The following is a 21860-nucleotide window of genomic DNA, read 5'->3' on the forward strand; positions in this document are numbered from 1 at the left end:
TCATTTAGGATCAGGGCTTATATCAAAACCAAACTCAATATTTAGTGGAAAATTAATATAAAATCAGTATCCACAATATTACAACATATGTACTATTTAAATATTTTTATTTTGACATATACAATAAGACAAGGTCTGTTAAAATCTCAAGAAAAACAGGAACTCATATGATTACACACCAAACACAGCATAACTAAGTCTAAAAAGTAAAATTTTAGTTTCTTCAAGCTGTCTATGGATATCAAATTGGAGAAAACTGATCACAATACGATTAGGAATCATTATACTTCATCTTGAAAATCTAATATTTATTGACCAAAAAAACCCAAAAAACAAAAAACACCCTACAATGGCCGGTTCTGCAAAGTACAGAATTTTAAAACGCAGGAGGGGTAGCTTACAAAGCTCTAGTGATAAATAAACTATACTTTTTAGGTTTTGGCAGACACTGTATGTTTTCATTCATCCTTGGAAGCACTGCTGAAATAGAAGCAAGAGTGCCATCATTCACAGAGGATAAAGGGATAGTTCTGAATGTGAGAAGAGTTTATGGTAACTGTGCAGCAGAGACAAAAAGTCCTGGGACTGAAGCATCAACTGTCTTTCCATATTAGTAGATGGCCAGCATTTTCCCATCAGGCCCCACAAATTTCAGTCATTTCTTAATTTTCTCCCTTCTTAGCTCTCCATTTCTCTCTATGAAGTCCTGTTGGTGTTACACACACACCAAAAACACATGTTTCTATCACCCTTCTGGTCTGTATGCCTTCTCTCAACAGTATTTCTTTTTCCTTCTTCAAAACAGACTCTTCTCAAAGCAGTTTTCACTGAGTATTTCTTGATTCAAAACGGACTGGAAGACAAGATGGAATAAAAGAGCTCTTTTTCCTAGTGCCCACACTAGAAAAAAAAAAAAAAAAAGAGAAAATAATACAAAAATCTCTATTAAGAGCAACATTTCTTATTTTCACTGAAACAAAAAAGAAAAGAAAACTCTATCAGCATATCCTCTCATTTCACTTACTTTACCTTGGCCAATTTTATTGACATATCTTTGTCTATATCCACTTAATTGAGTTGTTATATGTTCCAAATGCTCTAAGTTTTCAAAAATAACTTCCCCCCACATACTCAGGCATACTGCTTATATTATCATTTAAAAAGCACAACATGGTTCTGAAGAACCTAGGGGCAAGACAGGAATAAATATCCAGACATAGAGAATGGAGTTGAGGACACGGGGAGGGGGAAGGGTAAGCTGGGACAAAGTGAGAGAGTAACATGGAGTTATATATACTACCAAACGTAAAATAGATACCTAGTGGGAAGCAGCCACATAGCACAGGGAGATCAGTTCTGTGCTTTGTGACCACCTAGAGGGATGGGATAGGGAGGGTGGGAAGGAGACCCAAGAGGGAGGAGATATGGGGATATATGTATATGTATAGCTGATGCACTTTGTTATAAAGCAGAAACCTAACACACCATTGTAAAGCAATTATACTGCAATAAAGATGTTTAAAAAAAATAAATAAATAAAAAGCACAACAGAATTATAAATTATCAAGAATACAAGTGAAGATACCATTTCTAAAACTTCAATAAGCAGATACCTAGAAAATCTCTGAAATTCCCTGACATACAGTTTGAAGAAAATAATCTTTTTGCAATATTTTTAAGCTGCACTGGAACTAGAGCTATCTTGGAAGCCATTCGCTGAGCTCCTGGCACCTGAGACTCTACTATTCTAGAGAAAAATCATGAATTTAAGACTTAAGGTTCTCCAGTTAATTAACTACTTAATTTAAGTGCATAGCAGTGTTAAACAGCTTCATGCCTAAGAAATAAATCAGTATCAAATGGTTAAATAACCAACTAACACAATCAAAGAAGAAATAATCAACAATTACAAACAAGCTTTTTAAACATATATTCAAAAAATTAAATTCAATACAGTTCACAGATCTAAACATTTTCCATTGGTTTTTAAAATTTGCGGCTAGTTAATCTATTATGTCAGCATGCTATGTACCTAAATGTTCTTGGTGAATCTTATTACCACAGCAGTGAGTCTGTGATTCAAGCACAACTTCCTTTATTGTGAAGATGACAGCAAACGTTGTGCAAGAGCAGAAAAAGAAAAGACAGAAAGATGCTGGTATTCTTTGCTAGTTCTTCTACCACTCTTACAAAAGACTACTCCCTCCCATCTCCCACCTCCCACTAACCACTCCTCACCCCTTTCAGGAAAAGAATTATTTTATCCAATAAAAACACAGCAACCAAGTAAAATATATCAGAAAAATACCTGCAAGACTTTTCTTCCCACAACTTGTCCCAGGCAAGGATCCTCAGGCACTCTCCCATGTGATCCTCCACTTCTTCAACCACTAGAGAAGCATCCTGAATGATGGCGGAGGGTCCAGAAGTTTATAGTAGATGTAGCATATTGAGATCAAGGATCATATCCATCTCCTCACAAAAAGGATGGGGCCTTTCAGGTGGTCCAGAACACCACTTCACACCTCTGTGATTACACTCATATGTTCTAATATTGACCAATTCCTACTCTCAACCCAAAAACTCCCAGCAGGATATACTCAAAATCTTGAATATAGAATTCTTATTTTTCCCTTTACTACTCATTATTTTAATTTATTTACATCCTGACTCATTCTACAGAAGATGTTGGATTGATACTACCCTTTATTAATAAAGCAATATCTAGAAGATATCCTTACTTTAAGGTATTCTCCACATACATATCCTCTCTCACAAAATCCACATGTAATGAAGGAATTAGCCACCTCAACCCCAATACTCTGGGTAAAGAAGGTTCAGAGAAGTGTGTGAAAATACCCTTCTGAGAGTCTATGAAGTGAGGGAAGGAGACGCTTGCTAAGAATTAACAGAAAAGTTGTATGTTACAGAGAAAATTATGGACTTGAGACTATGTGTAAATCAATGGCTTAGGAAACCGCTGCTAACCTCATGTTGCTCTCCTTTCCCCTCAACATAACTTTTAATGCTCTATTTTTTAAGTAAAAATATGCTCCTTATAAAACAGCGTTATGTTTTAAGAAAAATGGAAAGTATTCTCTCATCCCTCCATCCTTTTCTCAAAAGATCATTCATGTCCTTTTATCTTTCTTTTGCATATTTGAACATGCATATGATTTCTGATCACAAATATACTAAACATACTATTCTCACAACTTGCTTCTTCACTGTATGTATCTTGACCATCTTTTCACATCTGTATATATTGATCTAACTCACCTTTTGTAATATTCATATAACACTCCCTGGCATCCCTGGAACACATACCTGGTTCCATGCCCCATGTAACTTAAACATATGCTCATATTTCAATCTCCATCTTTTTAACTTTGGGTTCTAGGATGTTTCCTCAACCTTACTTCTAAATCATTAATTCAACTTTCAGCCCTTCCCTTGAATATTTTTTATTTTAGCAATTTTTTTGATTCTGAGAACTCTGCAGATCGCTTCTTTCAGAATAGCCTGATTTATTTTTTCAGCTGCTTTATCCCCTTAAATCTCTCTAAGGATACAAATTACATTTAAGTTCTACCTACTTCTTGTATCATTCTCATTTTCCAGGAGTCAATTTTTCTCTCAGTTCATTTTCTATTGATATTGTTGGTGTTCTGGTAATCATTGGTATTCCAAATTTGTGAATGGTGTTCCAGAGCTATCTAAATAACCTGGGTTTCTCATAGATCTGTAGGTCTGTCCCTCTCTGAAGGAATCTTCCCTGAATGAGAGAGCTGATTTCAGGATGAATGTGAGTGGGCAGAGCATATCAAGAGGTTTTAATTTAGAATGTGTTGTCATAAAGCAGGTTGTGGTCTGGAACCTCCAAGACAGCAAACAATAGGAAGACTTTACTTTCGGGGTGGAGTGTTTTATTGTATTTCATACATGTGGAACCATTTTCCCTTTCCTCCCCTTTGTGTTCTCAAACTCTGCTTTGCTACTCTCCAACCCCAGCACACACAACCAGAAGCCTTCTCCAGATTCATCATGTGCAGAACAGAAGCCATGACTCTATCCTAGAGACAAATATCCCTGGCTGACAGTCATTCTGTACAAATGAAGAAGAACGGAGTCCAGCTGGCACAGGCAGTTTTTAAATTAATTACTCTGATGATTACCCCACAGACCACTTCAATCCTTTGAAACTGTTAACAACACAAATGGAGTTTCTTGAGGCCCACCAAGGAAAAACTTCTCAATTTCAGTTGTGGTTTTTCTCTGCTCTTGTTTCTCTGCACCTCTCATTCCATCTACTTTCTATCTTCAGGGAATTCCCCAAAATCTGCTATATCAATGTAACCCTTTCTTGCTGCCCAATGCTGTTATAGGCTTAATTTTTTTAAAAAAAAGACATTTTTAGTCATTTCAAGCAAATATGGAGAAGGTTGGGAGAACTGATCATCTGCCATCTTCTAACAAAAGACTCCTCAAACTTTCAACATGTATTTCCATCTATATTTCTTCATAAGTAAAGTAAAAAGTATCCACTTCTGTAGTTCTATGAATAGAAATACTTTGCACAGCAAACTATGCATAGTATTCTTTTACTTTCCTCCCTCTACTCATAACCTGCTAGAGAACAGGTTTTATTATTATTAAATCATCTAAAATCTTATTTCCTAGTTGTCATTTTTTCATAGCTTCCATTTTATTAGGAATATTTTCTCTAGTTATATTATACCTCAAATGTACATCAAAGTATATTATTAACAATTTTTTAGACTTAACCATAAGTTTCATTGACTGTTTCGGTTTGTTGTTTGATTTTGTTCATCTATGCTTAATGTATACCTTTCTTTTTTCCATCCAGAATTCTCATGTGCAGAACAGAAGCCATTACTTATCATTTCATTTCATTTCATTTTGCTTAAGTACTTCCAAATAATATATTCATTTATCCATAAGTGCTGTAGTTCAGAATGCCTTGGAAAGAATATATATCTGTCTTCATACTTTAAAACACTTTTGTTGCATACAGAACCTTAGGGTCGTAGTACTTATACCTTAGAATCCTACAGGAATTTCTCTACTGTTCCTTAGTATCCAGTGCTGCATAAGAAAACTCAGATGCCAATCTGATACTTCTTTTGCTTTAGGGTGAGCCTATTTACTCTATCTGGAAACTTGATTTTCTTTTGATCCTTGGAATTCAAAGTTTGACCAATATTTGATTTTACCAGAAATTTGATTTCAGTATATCTTATTTGATGGCATTCTTCAGCTCAGGAAAATTTTACTCTACCATTTCATTGTCTACTGCTTTTGCAGTATGTATTTTTCACTTCTGGAATTCCTATTTCACAGATAGTGATCTCTTGGATCTATTTTATAGGTCTCAAACTTTTCTCCCATAACATTCAACTCTTTTTGCTCTATTCCCTGAGAGAAATCTCAATCTGTCAATATCATTACCTCTCTTTTTTAAAAATATATTGTGAAATATTTTAGACATACGAAGGAGTGTATGATATTATTTAATAAACAGCTGTGTATCCACCCCCCAGCTTAAGAAAAAAGTGCTATCTAGATAAGAGAAATACCTTTCTTTTCCTCCCAGAGATAACCTAAGTTTGGTGTTTATCATTACCATGGATTTCCTTATATATTTTATATATGTGTATATCCATAAAGCTATACATAGTATTGCTTTGCATTTTTAAGTTTCATATATCATACTTTATATATTCTTCTGCACCTTTACATGGATATACCACAGTTTATTTATACACTCTCCATTTATTAGGGCTTAAGATTGCTTCCAGTTTTTCACTTTTACAAACAATACTGTTATGAACATCCTTATTACACTTATGTGTGAGTTTCTTTAAGGGAGTGTTTTTCAAACTATAGCTTACAACCTACCAATATAATCATGTTAGTAGGTCAAGGTCACAGGAAGCTTTAAAAAAAGAGTGGTGAGGAGTAAAGGGAAAAGGGAAGAAAATGAACAAAGTAGTAAGGCACAGAGATAGATCAAAGTGTACTGTACACAGTAACAGTAAATTTTGTTTCCTGAAATTTTGATTTATGTCATGGTCAAAACAGATCAATAAACAATGCTAAGGTATATAAGGTATATTCATATATATATATATATATGTAGAATTTCTGGGTCACTGGAGAAATGTGCATTCAAACTTACTAGATATTGCTAAATTACTATCGAAAAATAGTTTATACTTCTGCAAGCTAAGAGTTCTTGTTGCTACACAAGCTCACCAACACAATATAGTCAGAGTTTTAAATTTTTACCAATCTGATATGTCTGAAAATATATTTCAAAACACTTGTTTTTGAATGATTTTGCTAGTTACTTCCAGGATGGTATCTGTATTCTTTTAGTATTTGAAGGCTGAATTCTCAACTTACAGCATCTATTGTTGGAGTTTAGAAGTCTGCTACTGGTCTAATTTTATACCTTTGCAGATAATCTATTTCTGGTTACTTTTATTTTCTCTTTGTCCTTAACATTATCCAGTTATTTTTCTTCTTCTGGATTCACTGTGTTTTTTCAGCCTAATGATTCACATTTTTTAATTTTGGAAAATTCTCATTCCTTCTTTGGATATGGACTGTCAGTCTCCTCGTTCTCCTTTTCTGAACTCCGACTTCCCATATATTAGACATGTTTATTCTTCTGACTCTAAACACGTCTTTCATGTTTCCATATCTGTTTTTCCAAATCTGTCTTCAAGTTCATTAATTCTCTCTTCAGCTGGGTTTAATCCATTTAAGCCGTTCAATGTTTTTCCATTTCAATTATTATATTTTTAATTTCTAAAAGTTCTCTTCTTTTTCAAATCTTCCTCGTACTTGACAGCATTTTGTCTCTTGCTCATGTTTTTTAATCCTCCATTTTATTTCTTTAAACATTTATATATATATTCCATACTCTTACCTAGTAATTTCAATATCACAGACGTCTAATTTTGCTGTTTTTCCTGCTTACTCTTGCTCATGATTGCTGATTTTCTCCAAAGCATTTCATTCATGCTTTACCAACAGTCATACTAAAAGGCTTATCTTGAAGGTGCATCCCCCTAAAGAGTATTAACTTTTGTTTCTATTAGATGCTTTGCAGCACTATCAACATTTGACTATTTTTAAATAATTTTCTCTGCCTGCAGTTTCCTGAACTAGACAGATAGTATATATTAGAATCTCAAACCCACATGAAGACAGGCTTACTTTTTAGTCTCACACCCAAATGCCATGAGAAGAAAATGTCTCTGATGTTCTCTGCTGGAAGTTAAATTTCATGTTCTGGACTCTCTTTCATTAAAGACTTATCTTGAAGAGCCTCGGCCTCATGCAGAGGCCTCAATTCCAACTTCCCATCTAGTGGATGCCCAAAGATCTCTCTCCTCAAAAGCATGTGACCTTTAAATATAAGCATCTAGGTCAGCAAGTGTTCTGATTACAGCTTTGGAGTCAACTTAGCACTCTGGATTCTAGTACCCTCTATATTTTTTGGCCTCTAAGGGCCAAAATCAAATTTTTAATCGTTAACTGTTTTTCACTGTTCCTTTCTCTAGAAACTAAAAATTTTCAGTTTCTTTTTTTTTTTTCACATTAACTGATTTCTGGGCTATTTGCTCTGCTTATTTTAGTATGAGTCCTCTGTTCAGCACTGCTAATTTTCCTCAAATATCCAGTATTTCATCATTGTCTTCATCTTTTTAAATAAAGATCTAGATTGTTCAGTATTGACGGCTGGTTCAGGTCACTGCTTTACCTTCAAGAGTCTCCCCTACTCCCATAATAAAAGGCTGTGGGACTTTGTGGGCAGGTTTTGCCTTTAGTGTGGTAAAGGGGAGAAACTAGCATGTTTTTCGTATAGATTCACTGATCCTAGAGTCTTCTAACTACCCTGATATTACCCGCAGGTAATTTTCCCTATGTTGAGTTACAAGCTGTTCAGTAGTAGTGGTTTCTAATCATCTAATCTAATCATCTAATCATCTAGATGATTAGATGATCAGTCTATATTTTCAGTCTATATCAGTCTTATATCTTCCAGAAAGTCTCCAAATGTTCTGATCCACCGACTGCATCCTTTCCTGTTTTCCAGAGCTGCTACGGATTATTTTTTCTTATTTTTATTTTCTTTTGTCATTGCAATTTGGACTTGGCCTGCTATCATATACTTGCATTAATTTTTAGAAATTCCAGAGATCATCATATCACAGAAATTATATCCTCAAAAAAAAGGGTTTCTCCCCCCAAAATAGCAAGAACAGAAAACTGAGGGGCACATCTTAGAGGAGCCTCAAATAATTACTATCATGTGTACACACGTCTTGGCTTACAGTTTCTTCCCCGACCCCCTCTATTTTAGTAGTACTGTTGTATCTTATCAACCAGCCAAAAAAAAAAAAATCACAAAAACAAAAACACCCTCTCCAATTCCTACTTCTGGTTCATCTTCTACTTAAAGCGTAAGTAAAGAAATTTGAAAGTAGAGATTAGGATTTTTTTTCTTTTATCATGAACAATTTACTCTAAGTTTTAAGTATATTCTTTATTATAAAAGTAATTAGCCAAGTTATAGAAAATTTTCAGTCTACAGAGTTTTACAGATGATATGAATTAAACATGCTTGAATGAACAAATATAGTGATAAATCAAGAAACTTAGACTCAGAACTATGCCAATTCTACCGACCACTATTTTTCTTCCTCAGTCAAGTCTAAATAGAAATAAAACAAAGTAAAAGTAAAAAGAACAAAATATATTTTTTCTGGTTAAATTTATTACACAAAGAGAATGCTTTATACTTCTCTCTGCTGTTGGATGGCACATTCCACATAGAAAATACACTCCAGGACAGCATGCCAACTCTTTAATTTGCTCTCCCCATAACTGCCCTACTAAAAGGTTCGCTACCACCCACCCCTCCCCTCCTTTCTTTCTGAAATCACTTAAGTAAAAAAGCTTTGTGCCACAATTATCATCTGGATACTTCAAGAATATATTCATGTCACTCTACAAGTCAAGTGATTACTGTTTTAATGGTCATACTTATTAATAAAATGTAAGTGGCAGCAACCTAAATGTCCATCAAAAGAGGAATGGATAAAGATGTGTTGTACCATAAATAGAGCAATGGATGAAAGAAGACATGCTGTACCATCAACAGAGGAATGGATAAAGAAGATGTGGTACATGTATACAATGGATTATTACTCAGCCAGAATGAAAAGAATGAAATAATGCCATTTGTAGCAACATGGATAGACCTAGAGATGATCATACTAAGTGAAGTAAGTCAGACAAAGACAAATATCACATAATATCACTCATATGTGGAATATAATTTCTAAAAATGATACAAATGAACTTATTTACAAAACAGAAATAGACTTACAGATATCAAAAACAAACTTATGGTTACCAAAGGGGAAACATGGTGGGGAGGGATAAATCAAGAGCTTGGGGTGAACACACACACACACTATTATATACAACAGATAACCAACAAAGACCTACTGCATAGCACAAGGATCTCTACTCAATATTCTGTGTTAACCTATATGAGAAAAGAATCTAAAAAAGAATAAATATATGTATATGTATAACTGAATCACTTTGCTGTACACCTAAAACTAACACAACATTGTAAATCAACTATACTCCAATAAAATTAAAATTAAAAAATATAAAAGTAAGTGGCATATTCAAGCTCTAATCTCAGTATTTAGAATGAAATTGAAGGCAATTATCAATATTGCTTATACCCAAACCTATTAGGTATTTTAAAAAACAAAACACTGGCTATACAGGTTCTATACAGGTTTTCAAATTTATATCCTTTTGATCTTTCAACATGAGGTTTTACATTAAAAAAAATAACACCTATAAACTAGTGGTGTTCTTTGCTTCATTTATATGCAGGTCTGAACGTTGTGAACATAATGAACTGAAGAAGCTAAAGAAGCAAGTTATTTAAAGGAATACTATGTTCAATGCTTTTGTAAATTAAACGATAACCCCAAATTATCTTTTTTATAAATCCTAATTTTACTCAGTATTACTTAAAAGTAGGGTTTAATAAAAGCCAAGAAAACATTAAGATATTTCCAAGATTTAAAACAACATGTGCCTTTGATAATATTATTCTTTTCAGCAGCCCAACAAAGATTACTGATTAACACTTTGATATGCTGACACTACAGTAGCTGACTGACTTCTAAAATGAGGGCTCTTACTCAACTTTACTGATCAGCATTTTATGTTGCTTAGTTCACTAATTTCACAACTTTCCAAGACACCAACTGATTTCAAATATCATCAAGCACTCCTGAAATCTTTCCACAGAATGAACTGATACATACCTCAGGACCACTATGGTAGAGACCATTAATGTGAAATTCTTTGCCTTTTACCTTGAGAATCATTTAGTTTCAATATAAAAAACTTTTTAAATGTCAAGCAATTAAATTACTTAATATTCCACCCCCACCAAGCTTTTAGTAGAAATGATACTCTAAAAGAGTAATACTTTTATTGTGTGCCTTCACAAACTCCCTGGTAAAAAATCCATAGATACCTTAGCACTCCAGTCTGAGCAGCAAGTTCATAGACCATGTTGCTAAAAGTTGCAAAATGTAGTTTATGTTCAGTATGTGGTCCACTGCACTAACTTGAAAAAAAATGGTGACTGGTAAAAAAATATCTTAAAAAGCAGATTTTTTTTTAAAACTTTCAATAATTCGTTAAGCACAAATTTAGAACACAGGTTGAATTACAAAGAAATGTAAATAAATTTTTAAATGGTGTAAAGTTGTATTAATTACACATCTACTTGAGGGAACTAAGCCTTCTTCACAATGTTTGACAATTACTGACAATTTTATTATCCACAAGAACTTTATTTTTTCTACTATTTGCTTATGTTTTAAATTAAAAACTAACATCATGGTATTATGAATTGTAATCCATAAAAATTACACAATGTACAGCACAAAATACATCTTTCCAAACTTAAATATAATTAATAGTAAGCACATAACACATGAACACATAAGCAATGCTTTTAGAAAACAAAAGCATGCATTAACAGAGGGTAAGTGAAAAGGATGGAAAACCAGAAGGCCTCTGTTCCAAACCCAGATTCTGCCACTCAACAGCAGTGTGACCTTGGGCAAGCCAACAACTCAGTACCTCGGCTTCCTCATTTGTAAAGTGAGATAATAACTGTACTCCACGGAGCTGCTGTGATGTTTATGTAAGTTAACATTTGTAAGGAACTTAGAACTAGGTCTAGCACATATTAAGCACTTTATAGGTATCTTAAAAAACAAACAGAACCGTTTCTAATTCCAAGGGAATGTTTATTTCCCTTATCATTAACCTCTAATTATCCTTACTTCTATGGTCACTTTTACTCCTCATCTCCACACACAGATAAACACAGGTGGTTTACACAGATTAGCAACATCACTGATTTAAATTCAGAAATGAAATTCAGAAATTCCTTTGAGCTGGGTAAAGCTCAACCAAGCTATCAATCAAGAAACTATGTATCTCTTATTAAAATTATCAAATAAATTAAATATGTAAATGCCCAGCATGATGAAATGTGATATCGCTTATAGGACTCCATGAAAGGAATTTTTATTAATTACTGAATAGGACTTAGCAAAATGTTTTTGTAACTCTTACAACTCACTTTTTTAAACTTACATTTAAGAACAGAGATGCAACGGAAGAAAAAAGACAGAAACAAACAAAGCAACTGATCCTACTCACCAACTAAAATATTTACTGAAACAAAATTTTACTGTAGAATTTTTATAGAAACCTTATAATGGATTAAACTCCCATCATCACTTCTATTTTGGCCAAATTAGTGATCCCAAAATTAATACAGTCTACAAACTTGCAATCATGTTTCCATGGGTCATCATGATCTGTTCATATTTTGGAGTGTATTGAAATAACAATACAAAAAAGGCTCTTATTAAATTGCAAGGTACCTTAGAATATAACCAGCTACTCATGTGTAATACTCTTTAAAATGAAGATTAGACTTTAATCATTAAAAAATATATTTTAGGCCTCATGTGAAATGCTTAACTTTTTCAAGCTCTATGCACCTAAGCCATGACAAGGATCTCAAAAAGGAAAAAAGATCATTTCAGTTTTCAAAAGTTTTTTTTTAAATCATAAAGTTAACTTAAAATGAATCATTGGATTAGTAAATCAATAGCTAATTATTGCAAGTTATCAATGTTAAGTAACAAACATGTATTTAGTAATGGATACCCAAGAGCCCACCCACACTTGTGCTAAATGAACAGATTCCTCCTTAATGAAAAGCTGAAGCCTAAAGTGAAAGGCAAAGTTACATTATTAACGCATTGAAGATGACAGTGAACCTCTTCCTCCAAAACTGATTTTCTGTGAGATACAACAGAAAATCTCTACTCAGGAAAAAAAAATTGTATACTTATGAGGAGCAACCACAGGAAAACACCCTGAGGTACTGTTAATAGGGTAGGTTCCTAGGCCCTAATCCATACTTATTGAATCAGAATCTGTATTCTGAACCTGAATCTGAAGCTGAGTCTGAATACATTTCATAAACATTAAATATGTTAAGCAAAATTTTACTGAGAACCCAACAGATTCCAGTCATTGTGCCAGGAACTGGAGACTATTAAAATATTAGTGTCAGTAAATCTCAGCTGAAAAGACAACACTATTAAATATTAAACACTATATAGAATTCAAAATGGCAGAAACCATGTCTTGTTCTTTATTGAATCGCTGTCGGCTGTCTAAATGATGCATTTCAAAAATGGGTTTCTGACTATCCATTTTTTGTTTATCTGCACTACTTTATCCTTCTATTTTCCTGAATAATGACTTTAAGAGATGATAGGAAAGAAATTAAAAGTCTAAATAAGCTTTCACTATATTATGCCCATGAAAGTATACAAATTTCTTTTGAGATCAACGACAGAGTGACCAAAAATTCAGAGGAAAAAAATTTCCATAACTCAGTAGTCATGCCCCAGTGTGAAATATCAATAAGTACTTGAAAACAACTCAATAAATAGCAATCTGTCATATAATGAAACTTTTATAGAGTAACTATAATATCATGTTTAGTAACTTCCTTATAAAAATTTTACATTACAGATTAATAATTATCCTCACTATATAAATGGAAGAGTGGAGAATAAAATGTTTGCACAAGTACATATACTAAAAGTTATGTCTGTTAACCTTCAAGATATTCATGTACCAGGTAGACTACTTTCCTTCAAAATAAGTGCCCCTAAAAGATGAGATTACTATCTTATTAATTAAGACATAAATAAATCTCAATGAAGTCAAGAACAAGGCAAGAATGCCTGTTATGAACACTATTATTTAACACCGTACTAGCGACATTAGCCAAAGCAAAAGGAAAAAAAAAAATAAGAGGTACGAATATTAAGAAGTAATAAGATCATTTGTAGAAGGCTTTATTGTCTACCTAGAAAATCCAAGAGTATCTCTTAAAAGACTGTGACTAATAACAAAATTCCAGATCAGTATTCAAAAATGAACTTTCCTATACCTCATGAATAACCAATTATAAAATTAAATGAGAATAAAGAGCCCATTCATAATTTTAAAATCTATTAAATAAATATCTACAATAAGCCTAACCAAAGTTGATAAGACTGAGATAAAGAAAATTATGAAATATCAAATGACAAAGTAAAATTGTGTGTAAAATACATACATACACAATCATTAAAAATACGCAATAGATGAAACCAAAAAATCTGCAACACATATAACTAAAGGTAATTTCCTTAATGTGCAATGAACTCTTAGGAGGTTACTTTTTAAAACCTTTTTATTAAATGAGCAAATGATGTGAGGAAATAATTCATTAAATGAGCATGCAATTCACTTAGTACGGTGCTTGTCCCACAGTAAGTGCTTAAACAGAAAAACAAATGGCTAACAAACACATTAAATTAGGTTCAACCTTATTCATGATTTTAAAAAAATAGCAAAGCAATCAGAGAGGCAAAAATAAAACACAGCTGATAAAATCCGGAGGTGGTGTTGGGAAATAATGTATTTGCATAAACTAAAACTGGGAAGAAAATGATGGTTCAACATTTAAAAGTGGAAACTGAAACACTGTCAACTGAAAAGTTTGAATCTTTTGACCTAGCAATTCCATGGCTAGAAATTATTCTTATGATATAAACTTATACAAGAATACAAAGATAAATATACAAGGACATTCTATAAAATATTAGCTATACTAGCAAAAAAGAAATTGATGGAATCAAAATGCCCATCAATAAGAGAGTGATTAAATAAAATCACAATACGTCCACACAAGGACAGACTACAAAGACTTTAAAAATAAATGAAATAAAACATTAGAATTTCTTATGGAAGAATTTCCACAATAAATTATGAGGTGGAAAAAAGATACAGAAAAATAAACAGTATTAGAACATGATCCTATGTGTATTAAAAAAAAAAGGATAAGGGAGTTCTAAATACACATTTATATAAATACAAAAATTTTCTACACCATACATGAACTATTAATGGTGGTAACAGAGTTTGGAAGTAAGCTAGAGATAAAGGCTTATTTTTCATTTTATGCTCTTCTGTAATGTTTGACTCTCCATGTTCATGTATCATGTTTATTAATTTTTTGGAAACCTATATTCTTGGATAAGAACATTCAATACTGTAAAGATATCAACCTTTTCGAAACACAGGAATTTTTAAAATAAAATTTGAATAGAACTCTGACTATTCTATAAATAGAACAAAATCTAAAATCAGTTTGAAAGAATACATCAAAATAACCATGAAAATTTTGAAAAAGGATGAGAGTAGCTTTTTTCACAAACAAAATGTATAAATAAACTATAGTAATTATAAGAGTGTAATACTGAAATAAGAATTGGCAAACAGATCACAATGAAATAGAATAAAGAGTCCAGAAACAGATTCGTGCATACATGGAAATTTTAGTATATGATTAAGAAAACATCAATGGGCATAACTAGATATCCACTGGGAAAAAAAAAAACTCTAAGTCCACCTCCTACCACACAAAAGAAATTCCACTCAGATAACAAACGTAAAGTAAAATTAAGCCAACTTTTTGAAGAGACTTAAAAAGTCTTTACTTTTATAGATATTAGAATGAACAGTCTTAACTTAATAAAACCTCAAATGCAAGAGACATTAAATAGAACACTAACCAATGTGACCAAAAATTTTTAATTTTGCTAAAAACAAGATAGCATAAGTGACAATAGCAATAATTATTATAAAAGCTAAGCACTTCAAGATCACTTACTAAGGATTAGGTACTATTCTATGCTGTTTATAAATCACTAATTTTTATAATCCTCACAATAATTTCTTGAGGTATACCATCACAAACCTTATTTTACCAATGAAGAAACTGAAGAACAGAGATTAAGCAACCTTCCCCAAGAAATGGCAGGGCCAGTATTCAGCCAGGCTGTCTGGTTCAAGTCTGTATTCTTAACTACCATACTCTTCAACAATAGGCTTTTAGGGCTTCCCTGGTGGCGCAGTGGTTGAGAGTCCGCCTGGCGATGCAGGGGACACGGGTTCGTGCCCGGGTCCGGGAAGATCCCAAATGCCGCGGAGTGGCTGGGCCCGTGAGCCATGGCCGCTGAGCCTGCGCGTCCAGAGCCTATGCTCCACAACAGGAGAGGCCACAACAGTGAGAGGCCCACGTACCGCAAAAAAAAATAAATAATAAATAAATAAAAATAAAAAATACTGCAACATTTACAAAGTTAAAACACAAAAACAGGCAATCCAACAGAAAAGTGTGAAAAAGTTATAAACAGATGACTCACAAAAAAAATCCAAATAGCTAACAGCAACAGCAACGAGTTACTAGTTTCTACCCTTTCCACTGGCAAACATTTCAGGGATTAATGGCACTTTCTGTTGACAGAATTATGAGAAAACAGGTATTCATACAATGTTGATGTGTGTATAAACTATTTCAGCCATTTTGAAGGATGATGTAATAATATTACCAAAATTTCAAATCTGCACTGTCTGTGACCCAGCAGTTCCACTTTTAGGAATCTATCTCACATAAAGCCTCAGACATATATACAAGGGTCATAAACATATTCATCATATCCTTATTAGCAACTGGGGAAAATACCTAGTGTCCATCAAGGATAAAATAATTTATGGTAAATAAATTTAAATGATATATGATAAAACATACAGTTTAAAAAAAACAAGGAAATGTCAAAATACAGTTTTAAGCGGAAAAAGCAAGCTCCAAAATGCCATGTATATATAATGTTAGTTTTTACTATATAAACTAACAAAATACTATATAAGAGTACACATACACTAGAGTATTTGTAAAAGCATAAGAGGCAGACAGATTAAGAGCACAGACTTTGCCAGAAATATTACCAGAGAAATCTAGAGCGGTCTCTCTCACAAAGAGGGAGATACGTTAAATATTTAGAATACCAGCACAAATCTATTCAGAAAAAAGACATGTTTTCATTATGATGAAAAACATATATTTACTCAATAAAGCATTCCATGAACATAGTTCAAAAGTCTTTAAAATCCCAGGTTTGAGCTACTGGCAAGTTATGAATGGCCAAAACTAAAGTGGGAATGTTATTATTCACTATCATTATTTTCAGTAAAAGTAAATCTCAGATAACTTGACATCTAGATTTGGGTATGAGGAAGAAAATAAGAAAAAGATGTATCTCTGGCTCTCTCTTTCTAAAACTTGGCTGTCCTTCACCTATTTAATTTGCTCCGCAAAAGTGTATGAACAATCCTTGTAATGACTATTTGAGCCACTAACAGGAAAGGTCAGAAGATTCCTTATTTAGTTGTTTAAGTACTGATAATTCCAAAGAGTCTGGCCACAAGTACTGTGTTACAACAAAAAGAAAGAGAGGAAAGAGGGTCATTTCCATAAGCCTTTTTTTGATTAAAAATAAAATTGACAGTGGCCCCTTTCACAAACTAAATCCTGAAAGAACCAACAAATTAGAATTTTCCTGTGCCCCCAGGAAAATGAGGTAACAATATTTTGCAGTGAAATCCACAAAGGAAAAAGTACTATTCCTTGAATACACACTCCCTCTGTGCCAATCAGTGTTCCAAAGAATGCCTTGGCTTAGTATGTTTAATCACTTAATTAGAAACAGAACGGTAATCTGCATTTAGTTGTCTGTCTTACATTAAGGAAAAAAAAAAATCACTGGTGTTGCAACCGCCGACAGAAAGCACTGATAAATTATACCGTCAAGGATCAGAAAAGGGAAGACCACTTAAAATTAAATTATTTTAGAATAAGAATCTCAACAGTCAGAAAGACACATTAGACAACATCTTCTTCAATTACTGCCCAGTGAAGGAAGGGCTTTCACTGTCTGACTGATTTTCATCCAGAACCTTTCTGAATAATTCCAATGACAGAAAATGCACTGTGTCAGACTCCATTCCATTCAGAAGCAACTAGCAGTGTTTAAGTGTTTTCCTGTATTGTTCTAAAATCAGACGCTCATAACTTTACGCCAATGCTCCAAAGAGCTGATCCATCCTACCCTTCACTTCACCTAATTCTCCAAACTAAAGAACTTGAAAAACTAAAAAATAATTTTTATAAATTCAAATAACCAGTGTTTTCAATAGGTTAGACATCATTAGGAGTAAAAAGTCCTAAATATTAAAAAACACAAAAACTTAAATATCAAAACAAATTCAACATACTATACATCTTCAATTCGAAGATGCCTTTTTTTTTTTTTTAACATCTTAACATCTCTGAAATTGGCAGGTGCCTTACAATTAAAGGTATTTACAGTTGCTGCTGTGGAGGTGGTGTTCATGACAGTCTTCACTGCCTGTGTATGTAAGAATTTATTTATCATTTCTGGTGATATAATTAGACAACTGCAACCTCTCAATATTTCAGGCAACAATCCAAATGACCATTTGAGGAAAGAACATGAGTCCAAGTACTGGTTGAAAACCTTTCATTAACACCACCTGGTAAGATCAAGAATATGCCAGCATTAGGGCTTCCCTGGTGGCGCAGTGGTTGAGAGTCCACCTGTGGATGCAGGGGACACGGGTTCGTGCCCCGGTCCGGGAAGATCCCACATGCCACAGAGCAGCTGGGCCTGTGAGCCATGGCCGCTGAGCCTGTGTGTCCGGAGCCTGTGCTCCGCAACAGGAGAGGCCACGACAGTGATAGGTCCGCGTACAGCAAAAAAAAAGAATATGCCAGCATTAAAACTTACAGACTAGGTATCAGTGGTTTAGAAGGAAATCCCAGACAAAAGCAGAGTACATTTTTAGGTAGCACTGTATCACCAACTCTCCTAACTGCACATAAAATAATTCTGTGGAAAAACACATTGACAACTCTGATTGGGAAAAAATGATTCAGAAGAATGGATTCTGAGTGCAAAGATGTTTTAGGAAGACCTAAACTTACTTCACTTATAGTTTCCTTCTAAGGTATGTTCAAGTATGATACATCATAAAAGTATATAATGGAGGAAATCTAAAATAATTTTTAAATTTATTGACAGAGATCAGAGTGATTAGGGAGCACTGTATAATAATTCAATTGACAGTGCTTTTTTTCCTCTTCCTTCTTAATGGAATATAAAATAATGGTGTATCTTACAGCTCATTCAATAGAAAAATGGTAGTTCAAGGAAGCTCTGTGCATGGCTGGTATGGCAGATATTACTAGCTATTCACCAAAATAACTAGTTTCATCCTCTTCCTGAGTATATAGTTAGATTACATTTCTCAGCCTCTCTTACAATTAAATATGGCCATGTGCCTGAGATCTAGCCCAAGATATGTGAGTGAAAATCAAGTGCACCATCTCCGGGGGCTAGCTCATAAAACCCTCTGATACATCCCTCTCTTTTCCCCTTTCCCCTAAGGTTCTCCAGGGCACCCTCAGAAGCAACGTGTTAAAGAAGGCATAGGCTTGATCAGCTCTGTCGCTGAAGGACTACGTGAAACAGAGTGCCCCCTCAAACACACATACTCACATTCCCCAATCCAAACACCACCACCACCACCACCACCACTCCTCCACTGATACCAATTACAAACACCCACAAATGGACTGTTAAGTAAACTGAAATAAACTTTTATCAGGTTAAGCCATTGAACTTGAGGGTTACTTTGTTAAAGCAGCTAGTGGTAGCCAAACAGTTGGTTTTCACATTTGAAATTATAAAGTTCAAGCAGAATGGTGAACCAGATAGCTCCAAGCTCTCATCTGCACACATAAACACTGAAAACAAAAGACAGAAACTGTCTGAACCAACTTTATTGAAATTCTGGAGAACAGTCTAAGATTTACAGAAGCCAAGCAAACACCCAATCAAGAAAAACCCATCTTCAAAAGAGACTTTTTAAAGTATTTTTACTCATCTTTGCCCTACACCCTCCCCAGCACAACAGCAGTCTTGGTGTCGAAGCAGTAGCAGTGGTTGCCAGTTCCCTCCTGTGAACCAGGAGAAAAGACCTTATCTGCAAATTATTGTGTAAGTCTGTTCTCACCTATCTGGGGATACTTGAAGAACTGATGGAAGGCACTCATCCCTACTTCACCTAACTCAAAATTAAGATGGAAAAATCAGCAGGCAGTGCTCATAAAAGAGCTCATAAAAGCTCTAGGCAACTACAGACTCACAGACACCTGGGACAAGATTACGGGCAGACATATAATAGACTATATAATGCCCAAGGAGAAGCCAGGGTGAGGCTCTTTAGGAAATAAGGACATTCAAAAGCAGCCATGTATACAGGGGAATTTAGAAAGTCATGTGCATGTCTAGACAGGATACATGCTCAGAAAAGAGCTGAGAAGACCTTAAGCTTGCACCTCAAGATAATCCTTAGATTCAGAGGAGGCCTAGCTATGTGCTGAAGGAGTGTCCCAGCATCAAGCCGGAAGAACTCCTGAGGAAACATCTGTAAAACCCTGAGGAAGACAAAGTAAACAAAGAGAGACTTTGGGACTTCCGTGGCAGTCCAGTGGTTAAGACTTCACCTTCCAATGCAGGGGATGTGGGTTCGATCCCTGGTTGGGGAGCTAAGATCCCACATGCCTCACAGCCAAAAAACCAAAACATAAAACAGAAGCAATATTGTAACAAATTCAATAAAGACTTTAGGGCTTCCCTGGTGGCGCAGTGGTTGAGAGTCCGCCTGCCGATGCAGGGGACGCGGGTTCATGCCTGGTCTGGTGCCACGGAGCGGCTGGGCCCGGGAGCCATGGCTGCTGGGCCTGCGTGTCCGGAGCCTGTGTGCGTCCGGAGCCTGTGCGCGCGCGTCCGGGCCTCTCCAGAGTGAGAGGCCCGCGTACCGCAAAAAAAAAAAAAAAAAGTATAAATAAATAAAGACTTTAAAAATGGTCCATGTCAAAAAAAAATCTAAATAAATAAATATCAAATCAATAATCTAATTTTATACATTAAGAAACTTAAAAAAAAAAAAAAAGAACAAGCTAAACACAAAGTTACCAGAAGAAAGGAGGTAATAAAGACTAGTGGAGATAAATAAAATAAAATAGAGACTAGAAAAACAATTTTAAAAGATCAATAAAACTAAGGGCTGGGTTTTTGAAAAGATAAAGCTGACAAACCTTTAGCTGTTTTAAGAGGGAAAAAAAGACTAAAATTTCTAAAATCAGAAATATAAGTAGGGACATGATTACAAATTTCACATACATAAAAAGGGTTATAAGGGGATACTATGAACAATTACACACTAACAAACTGGATAACCTAGATGAAATGGACAAATACCTAGAAACACACCTAGAAATACCTACCACAACTAACTCATAAAGAAACAGAAAATTTGAATAGACCTATAACTAATAAGGAGATTGAATCAGTTTCAAAAACCTTCTAACATAAAAAGCCCAGGACTAGAGGGCATCATTGGTGAATTCCACCAAACATTTAAAGAAGAATTAACACCAGTCCTCAAACTCTTTGGAAAAAATTGAAGAGGACGGGACACTTCCTAACTCATTCTATATAACCAGCATTACTGAATACCAAAGCCAAAAAGACACTACTAGAAAACTACAGCCAATATCCCTTGTGAATAACTATGCAAAAATCTTCAACAAAACATAAACTAAATTCAGCAGCAGCTTAAAGGGAATATACACCTATGAATTGGAAAGGAAGAAGTAAAATTATCTCTGTTCGCAGATAACATGATCATATGTGTAGAAAACCCAAAATATTATTAGCTTGAATTCAACAAAGTTACAAGATACAAAATCAACACACAAAGTTCAGTTGCATTTCTACGTACCAGGAATGAACAATTGATAAGAAAATTAAGAAAACAATTCCATTTACAATAGCATCAAAAAGAACAAAATACTTAGTAATAAACTTAACCAATGAGGTGAAAGACCTGTACAATGAAAATTCCAAAACATTGCTGCAAGAAATTATTCTTTATATTTTATTATTATTAAAAAAAAAAAAAGGGCTTCCCTGGTGGCACAGTGGTTGAGAGTCCACCTGCCAATGCAGGGGACACGGGTTCGTGCCCTGGTCCAGGAGGATCCCACATGCCGCAGAGCTGCTAGGCCTGTGAGACATGGCCGCTGGGCCTGCACGTCCAGAGCCTGTGCTCCACAATGGGAGAAGCCACAACAGTGAGAGCCCGCGTACCGAAAAAAAAAAACAGAAAATAACAAGAATTGGCAAGAATGTAGAGGAGTCCCTGTGCAT

General features: G+C 34.4%; 1 protein-coding gene and 1 long non-coding RNA gene across 2 annotated transcripts in view; both read right to left on the bottom strand.

Annotated features, from left to right (window-relative positions):
- Positions 1-21860, bottom strand: part of MACROD2 (mono-ADP ribosylhydrolase 2) — a 1989594-nt gene that overhangs the window by 1950786 nt on the left and 16948 nt on the right. The window lies entirely within an intron of this gene.
- Positions 281-8004, bottom strand: LOC113626481 (uncharacterized). Its single transcript, XR_003435166.1, has 2 exons — positions 2309-8004; positions 281-900 (listed from the first exon to the last, which is right to left on the bottom strand). It is a non-coding gene; the product is annotated as an uncharacterized LOC113626481 (long non-coding RNA).

This window comes from Aethalodelphis obliquidens, unplaced genomic scaffold (assembly GCF_003676395.1).
Source record: "Aethalodelphis obliquidens isolate GAN/ISIS:26980383/991018 unplaced genomic scaffold, ASM367639v1 scaffold18, whole genome shotgun sequence".
Lineage (NCBI taxonomy): Eukaryota > Metazoa > Chordata > Mammalia > Artiodactyla > Delphinidae > Aethalodelphis > Aethalodelphis obliquidens.